Source organism: Triticum aestivum, chromosome 6D (genome assembly GCF_018294505.1).
Source record: "Triticum aestivum cultivar Chinese Spring chromosome 6D, IWGSC CS RefSeq v2.1, whole genome shotgun sequence".
Classification (NCBI taxonomy): Eukaryota; Viridiplantae; Streptophyta; class Magnoliopsida; order Poales; family Poaceae; genus Triticum; species Triticum aestivum.
The window spans coordinates 222,518,154-222,527,666 of NC_057811.1; positions in this window are offsets into that span (position 1 = coordinate 222,518,154).

Genomic DNA, 9,513 nt, shown 5'->3' on the forward strand with positions numbered 1-9,513 from the left:
CGTTTGACTTTCGTTGCTTCGTTTGAGTTGATTCTTTTTGCAAACCGGAGTTCTTAAGTTGAACTTTCTGGTTGGATCTTTCATTCGAGTTTTACCTGTGCATTAGATGAGTACTTATTGTTTGCTTGTTTGTTTGCGATAGAGTACCCGGAGTGTGCCGCTTGTTACTTCGAATCGCTAGGTTTCGCGCATCATCAGCAAGGCAAGTAACACTTTGATCATATACCTTCCATACCCAGTTTTTATTGCATTAGATCTATTCCTCAAACATTGCATGATTAGGATCTAATTAAATTGTGGGTATTGGGAAGTAGTTGAGGTAGTACCTATTACCTGTTCTTTTATCAAACCCTTGGGAGTTACTTCTACGTTTGCTATTATATTGCCATGCTATGCTCGTAGACGTGGATTGGGTTTGAGTGATATTCATGACAGATGTGAGATTGTTAATAATGGTTTACTTAAGGTGGCAACTAAAACTCACATCTGGGTAGATTGAGGTACCTGGGTATTCCAGGATTGCCTGTTTTTCTTTTGGACCGCCACCCAGGCTCAAAGGGATCCTGAGATTATTCATGCTAGAAACTTCTGTGTGCAGCCACAAGCTATTATGGGCTCTAGCATAGTTGACTAAGTTGTGTGAACTCTTACAGTGGTAGACTAGCAGATGTAGGGGAAAGTAGGTGTAACTGTCTACCCATACGTAAGGTGCAAACACTTCTGAAAGACTGTGTCTCGATCATCCGTTTCTCAAACATCATGTAGTGCGAGAATCAAGCGGAGGAGATCGAATCTTGTGGGGAAAAGTGCACAAACCTCTGCAGAGTGTACAAACTAATCATGGTTAGCCGTGTCCCCAGTTATGGACAATTTGAGTATCTAGTACCTGGATTATCATGTGAATCTCATCACCATGTTACTTTTAATTAATTTTGTTGGGTTATTGATGACACCTAATTGGGATTGAGATGCTGTCAACCATCTCAATGTTTAACAACCACCATGATAGTTAAATAAAATTTATTCCTTTGCAGTAGGGAAAAATTGGCTTTCCGCAAAAACTTTAACCATAGAGCTTTCCACCAGCCTTATATGCATGTAGTATAGTATTATTACTGTTCATTATTTCTCTATGTGTTACATTGCCAGCATATTCCATGTGCTGACCCGTTTTCGGGCTGCAACGTTTCATGTTGCAGACTTTTCAGACGACGAGTAAGGTGCCTTCGGTCGTGGTCTTATACTTAGTGATGCCGCTGGAGTTGATGGACTCACTTATCTTCCAAGTCTTCCGCTGTTATCGTTTTTAGATGGCCTTAAGCCATATTTATCATACTTATTCTCTTTGGAGATATTCGATGTAATAAGTGTGTGATTGCTACTCTGTTATAAATCCTCCATTTGTACTGTGCGTGTCAGCATTACTGATCCAGGGATGACACTGGTGCACAGCAGCACAAACCATTTGAGGTTTGGTCGCTACAAAGGTGGTATCAGAGCACACGCTGACTGTAGGACACGACCACTAAGCTTAAGCCCTAGAACACTTCTCTCTTCTCATTTCTTACCCCTCTCCACTTTCTACTCTTTTAGGAATGGCGGATACAAGGAGCAAGTTCATGCAACCAGATGAAGACACGCCTTTTGGTCGACACTTGAAGGAAGTCACCAAGTACTTGAACATAGGAATACCAAGCATCACCGGAACCTACAACGCCACATTACCCGAAGAGGAGAGCTGGAAGATTCAAGTTCACATTCCAGGAAGGACGTTTGTGCCAGTTACTGAACCCATAAGATTGGTTTTCGAAGCACCAACCTGGAGTTTAGGGAAGAGCATGGCAGCCCACATCGCTATGGGACGCATTGGAGAACTCTACCACCAGGAGCTTAAGGATACAATTTATCAGATTTGTGGACGCCGAGACGCGTAATGGGAGATGATCAGAACCAAGAAGGATGGATCAATTGCAGCTTTCATCCAGGAGCAAAACCAACATATCCGTCGCCAGGAGAACCAGATGTGCACGGACAAGGAAGAACTGAAGAAGGCATTGACGAAGATCAAGGAGCTGGAGGTAGAACTCAAGGCTACACGCGAGGATTATATGGAGGAAATCGTCGCACTAGTAGGGAAGAATGACGACCTGGAGAAGAAGATTGGAGTATTCATGGGAAATCCAGTGCCAAAAGCAAAGGATGACGAATGCACTTGTCCGGATAACTACATCATCATCGACGACACCGACTCGGAACCAAGTGAAGATGACTTTGTTGATGAAGCTGGAGCAGACATCATGGAGTCTTCAACTGATCAGAATTTCTAGTAGACCACCCTATCAGTAGTAGTTTTCCCCCATTTAATAGTATAGTTCAAGCACTTTGTAACGCTAGTTAGATCGATTGTTATGCCTTGTTTGAATTGATTGAGTGATATTGATTGTATTTGTCTCATGAGCATATGGGTAGTGTTTCCCTCTAGACCTCATTCTATTCTGAACTCTCATCTTTTCTAACCCATCAGATGCCTCCGAGACGCGACCCCGGATTTGTTTTCCCACCAGAGATCACCCAGTTGATTCAGCAACAGAATGCCCTGATGCAAGTGTTAGTGCAGAACCAAGGCAACAACAACAACAACCCACTGCCACCACCACCTGTTGATCACTTAGCCCGTTTCTTAAGGCTAAACCCGCCGGTGTTTTCCAGTAGCACCGAGCCGATTGTTGCAGATGATTGGCTCCGCAAAGTTGGAAGGGAGTTGACCACTGCAGGATGCACAGATGCTGAAAGAGTGCGTTTTGCCGCACATCAGCTTGATGGACCCGCAGCATCATGGTGGGAGAATTATACAGCCACGCACCCTATTGACACTGTCACATGGGACCAGTTTCAGCAAGCTTTCCGTACAGCTCATGTTTCAGCAGGAGCTATGGCTATGAAGAAGCGTGAGTTTCGCAACCTACGCCAAGGAGGACGCACCGTAGGCCAGTATGTGGAGGAATTCAGTAAATTAGCACGTTATGCACCAGATGACGTTGCTACAGATGCAGCCAAGCAGGAGAAATTTTTGGAAGGACTGAATGATGAACCGAGTATGCAGTTGATGGTAGCAACCTTCAACAACTACCAGGAGTTGGTAGATAGAGCTCTCATGATTGAAGGGAAGCAACAGCAGATTGAAAACCGTAAGAGGAGTATGGACAAGGGAAGTATAACTCTGGAGCTCAACAGAAACCACGTTTTGCCCCGAAGCCGGGAGGACAGTTTTAGCATACCCATGGAGGAGGTAGTTCGCACAACCATAATGGCTCTAAAAATGGTAATGGGAATGGAGGAAGCAACGGACAGAACCGCACCAACCCATCTACCCCAGCCAAGAGGGACCTGAGCCAAGTCACTTGCTTTAAGTGCCAGAAGACTGGACATTATGCCAATGAATGTCCTGAAGCCCAAAATGGAAATGGCAATGGAAGCTCTGGGAAGAAGCCGAACCCGTTCAACAAAGGACACGTGAACCACGTGAGCGTGGAGGAGGTTGAAGCACAGCCTGATGCAGTAATAGGTAAGTTTTTGGTTAAGTCATTTACTGCAACCGTTCTTTTCGATACTGGTGCATCGCATTCATACATATCAAGGGGATTTTTGAATAAGTTTAATCTGTCCACCAAAGTTCTCAGAACCCCTATGTTAGTAACCTCGCCAGGAGCAGAGTATATGGCAAGCCAAGGATGTTTTCAGATGCCATTGGCCATTGGTAGGCATGTTTTCCCCTCAGACCTAATAGTTTTGGAGTCGCAAGGTTTGGATGTGATTTTGGGAATGGATTGGCTATCGTTGTATGGAGGAAACATCGATTGTGCCAGCAAGACGATTTTCCTTACCACCCCAGAAGGAAAAAGGATCAAGTATGTATCCCGGCATCTGCCGAAGAGGACTCAAGTGAATTCCTTATCAGGAGTTGTACAGGAGGAAGTACCAGTGGTGAAGGATTATCCGGATGTATTTCCAGAAGAGTTGCCAGGCATGCCACCGGATAGAGACATTGAGTTCTTGATTGAACTTTTGTCAGGCACAGGGCCAATATCTAAGAGACCGTACAGGATGCCCGCAAAAGATTTGGAGGAAATTAAGAAGCAGATCAAGGAGTTACTGGATAAAGGCTATATTCGCCCAAGTTCGTCACCTTGGGGATCACCAGTACTTCTAGTGGAGAAGAAAGATGGATCGCTGAGGATGGTTGTTGATTACCGTGGATTGAATGAAGTGACCATCAAAAACAAGTACCCACTGCCGATGATCAATGATTTGTTTGACTGCCTACAAGGAGCTAAAGTATTTTCCAAGATCGATCTACGATCAGGATACCATCAGTTAAAGATTCGAGAGCAGGATATACCTAAGACGGCTTTTACCACCAGATATGGATTGTATGAGTATACCGTTATGTCATTTGGTCTGACTAACGCACCTGCCTATTTTATGAACCTGATGAACAAAGTGTTTATGGAGTTTTTGGATAAGTTCGTCGTGGTGTTCATTGACGATATTTTAGTCTTTTCCAAGAATGAGGAAGAGCATGAGGAGCATTTGCAATTGGTACTTGAGAAGCTCAGAGAACATTAGTTATATGCCAAGTTCAGCAAATGTGAATTTTGGCTGAAGGAAGTTGGATTCCTTGGACATGTTATTTTTGGAGAAGGAATAGCAGTAGACCCTGCGAAGGTTGACACAGTGACAAGTTGGGAATCACCCACGACAGTTGGAGAAATCCGGAGTTTTCTTGGACTTGCAGGATACTACCGGAGGTTCATCGAGAATTTCTCGAAGATTGCTAAGCCCATGACTGAGCTATTGAAGAAGGACACCAAATTCAATTGGACTGAGGATTGTGAAGCTAGTTTCCAAGAGTTGAAGAAACGATTGGTTACATCACCAGTGTTGATTCTGCCAGATCAACGCAAGGACTATGAAGTTTATTGCGACGCTTCTCGTCGAGGACTTGGAGCAGTGCTTATGCAGGAAGGAAGAGTTGTGTCATATGCTTCACGACAACTTAAACCCCATGAGAAGAAATATGCTACGCATGATTTGGAGTTAGCAGCCGTGGTGCATGCGTTGAAGACATGGAGACATTTTCTCATCGGAAACCATTGTGAGGTGTATACGGATCACAAGAGTTTGAAGTATATTTTCACGCAGAAGGAGTTAAATCTCAGACATAGGAGATGGTTGGAGCTCATTAACGATTATGATATGAGATTGCATTATCACCCAGGAAAGGCTAACGTAGTAGCAGACACGTTGAGCCGCAAGAGTCATGTCAACACCCTCATGACAGGAGAGTTACCTCAGGAGTTAGCCGAGGACCTTCGCGAACTATGTTTGGAGATAGTCCCAAGAGGCTATTTAGCGACACTGGAGATTCAGTCTACCTTGATGGAAAGGATCAGAGAAGCTCAGAAGACAGACAAGGAGATTGAAGAGATAAAGGAGAAGATGAGCAAAGGAAAAGCCAAGGGATTTCGTGAGGACGAGCACGATACCTTATGGTTTGAGGACCGCGTTTATGTGTCAAAAGACCCGGAGATCAGGAAGTTGATTTTGCAAGAAGCCCATGATTCACCGTACTCGATTCACCCAGGAAATACCAAGATGTATTTGGATCTGAAGAATACTTTCTGGTGGACCGGAATGAAGAAGGATATTGCAGAGTATGTAGCAGTTGGTGATGTATGTCAGAGAGTGAAGGCAGAGCATCAGAAGCCAGCAGGATTGCTACAACCATTGCCGATACTCGAATGGAAGTGGGATAAAATAGGCATGGATTTTATCACGGGATTACCCAGGACTCGTTCAGGCTATGACTCAATATGGGTTGTAGTGGACCGTTTGACGAAAGTGGCTCATTTCATTCCAGTGAAGACCACTTACACCAGTGCTAAGTTGGCAAAGATATACATGACCAGGATCGTATGTTTGCATGGAGTTCCGAGGACCATTGTATCAGACAGAGGAACCCAATTTACCTCGAAGTTTTGGAAGCAGTTACATGAAACTTTGGGAACCAGGCTAGAATTTAGGACGGCTTTTCACCCATAGACAGATGGACAGACCGAGAGAGTCAACCAGATTTTGGAGGACATGTTGAGAGCTTGTGCACTAGATTATGGATCTAGTTGGGACGACAATTTGCCATATGCAGAGTTTTCGTATAACAACAGTTATCAAACCAGTTTGAAGATGGCCCCTTTCGAAGCTTTGTACGGAAGGAGGTGTAGAACACCGTTGTTATGGGACGAAGTTGGAGACCGTCAGTTGTTTGGACCAGATTTGATTAAGGAGTCTGAACAGAAAGTGAGGTTGATTCGCGATAGGCTCAAGGTAGCCCAGTCCAGGCAGAAGAGTTATGCTGATTCTAAACGAAAGGAGACAGTTCACGAAGTTGGAGACAGAGTTTATCTTCGAGTATCACCACTTCGAGGAGTGAAGCGCTTTGGAGTTAAGGGAAAGTTAGCGCCCCGTTTTATCGGACCATACAGAGTTTCGGAATGTATGGGAGAAGTTGCCTACAAGCTGGAATTGCCCGAAGGATTGTCAGGAGTTCATGATGTATTTCACGTTTCCCAGTTGAAGAAGTGCCACGCAGAGATGGCTGAGATACCACTGAGAGATACTGTGCCGCTGGAAGCGATTCAGCTGGAAAGTGATTTGACCTATGAGGAGAAACCAGTTAAGATTCTTGAGTATGCCAGCCGAGTTACCCGCAGTAAGGTTATCAAGTTTTGCAAAGTCCAGTGGAGTCACCACACGGAAGATGAAGCCACCTGGGAGCGAGAGGAAGATCTACGGAAGGACCACTCCCACCTGTTTTCTAGCCAACCCGAATCTCGAGGGCGAGATTCATCTTAAGGGGGGTAGGTTTGTAACATCCCAAATTTTCAATTTGGAATGTTATACATAGATCATCATTGCATATCATATTTTATTGCATTTCGACAAATCCTCGATAAATCCTAAGCAACTCAAGGACCCTCGGAGAGAGTTGGGGATTTTCTCGAATTTTCATATTTGATTTTCATCAAATAATAAAACGAGGATTTTGGTTTTAATTATTTTTCTCTCCGGAAAAATATTTCATTAAAAATAAATGAGAGGAGAAAATATGACTTCTCCAAAACAATTGAAATATTGGAGGAAAAATGTTAAAATCATTTATTGGATTTTATTCGGATTTTATTTGCAATTTTAATTGCATTAAAAAATATTGCATGTTTCCAAAAATTTATTTTTGTGTCAAAAAATGTTCACCCTGTTCTAAATATTCTAACTAGACGGGGAAAATTTTCTTTTATCTTTTTTGGATTTTTATTTATTTTTCTACGAATTTTCGGCGGAACGTTTAAAAAAAAATTCGCGCCGCGCCCGACCGGGCCGAGGCCCCGCCGAGCCGCCGGCCCATCTCCGCGTTCTCCTCCGCGAGCACGCCGGACGCCGCCGCCGTGTCCGCCACGCACACCCCGCCGCCGCGCCTTGCCCCCTCCTCCAATCACCCCTCCCCCCTCTTTATAAACCCCGCCGCCGCCCCCTCCCTCTCACCCCGCCGCCGCCCCGCACCCGCCCCGCACCCCGCCGCCGGAGCCGGAGCCCGAAGGCCGCCGCCGCTCGCCGAACCCCGCCGCCGGAGCCGCCCCTCGCCACCCCCGAGCCCCCTGAGCCCCGCCGCACCCCGCCGCCCTCGCCGGAGCCAGCCGGAGCCCCGCCGGAGCCCTGCCCCGACGAGGTATACCTCACCGTCGTTGCCGGTTTTGTTTTAAAAAAAAAACCGTTCGTTTAAAAAAAACCCTAGATCAGTTTATTTCTTCGGTTTTGTTATTTTGTGAACGTTCACCGACCCGTTCGTTTTAACGAACGCGTTCGTCGGATTTTATCTGTTAACGAATGTCCGTTCTTTAACCGTTCGTCCATTTTTCTTTTTCATCGGATTTTTCCGCGATTATCTCAGATCTCGATTTCTGATCGAACCTTCGTTTCTGTTTAATTTTTCGCTCGTTTATCGGAATCAGGCGATTCAAGCGCCTAGAGTTTCGTCTCGAAATTCTCTTTCCGTTTAACCTACTCAAACAAGTTTTTGCTACTGTAAAATTTGACCTAGATCCAGATTAGTAAACGAAGTTTGTTTCTTTCGCCGTTTGACTTTCGTTGCTTCGTTCGAGTTGATTCTTTTTGCAAACCGGAGTTCTTAAGTGGAACTTTCTGGTTGGATCTTTCATTCGAGTTTTACCTGTGCATTAGATGAGTACTTATTGTTTGCTTGTTTGTTTGCGATAGAGTACCCGGAGTGTGCCGCTTGTTACTTCGAATCGCTAGGTTTCGCGGATCATCAGCAAGGCAAGTAACACTTTGATCATATACCTTCCATACCCAGTTTTTATTGCATTAGATCTATTCCTCAAACATTGCATGATTAGGATCTAATTAAATTGTGGGTATTGGGAAGTAGTTGAGGTAGTACCTATTACCTGTTCTTTTATCAAACCCTTGGGAGTTACTTCTACGTTTGCTATTATATTGCCATGCTATGCTCGTAGACGTGGATTGGGTTTGAGTGATATTCATGACAGATGTGAGATTGTTAATAATGGTTTACTTAAGGTGGCAACTAAAACTCACATCTGGGTGGATTGAGGTACCTGGGTATTCCAGGATTGCCTGTTTTTCTTTTGGACCGCCACCCAGGCTCAAAGGGATCATGAGATTATTCATGCTAGAAACTTCCGTGTGCAGCCACAAGCTATTATGGGCTCTAGCATAGTTGACTAAGTTGTGTGAACTCTTACAGTGGTAGACTAGCAGATGTAGGGGAAAGTAGGTGTAACTGTCTACCCATACGTAAGGTGCAAACACTTCTGAAAGACTGTGTCTCGATCATCCGTTTCTCAAACATCATGTAGTGCGAGAATCAAGCGGAGGAGATCGAGTCTTGTGGGGAAAAGTGCACAAACCTCTGCAGAGTGTACAAACTAATCATGGTTAGCCGTGTCCCCGGTTATGGACAATTTGAGTATCTAGTACCTGGATTATCATGTGAATCTCATCACCATGTTACTTTTAATTAATTTTGTTGGGTTATCGATGACACCTAATTGGGATTGAGATGTTGTCAACCATCTCAATGTTTAACAACCACCATGATAGTTAAATAAAATTTATTCCTTTGCAGTAGGGAAAAATTGGCTTTCCGCAAAAACTTTAACCATAGAGCTTTCCACCAGCCTTATATGCATGTAGTATAGTATTATTACTGTTCATTATTTCTCTATGTGTTACATTGCCAGCATATTCCATGTGCTGACCCGTTTTCGGGCTGCAACGTTTCATGTTGCAGACTTTTCAGACGACGAGTAAGGTGCCTTTGGTCGTGGTCTTATACTCAGTGATGCCGCTGGAGTTGATGGACTCACTTATCTTCCAAGTCTTCCGCTGTTATCGTTTTTAGATGGCCTTAAGCCA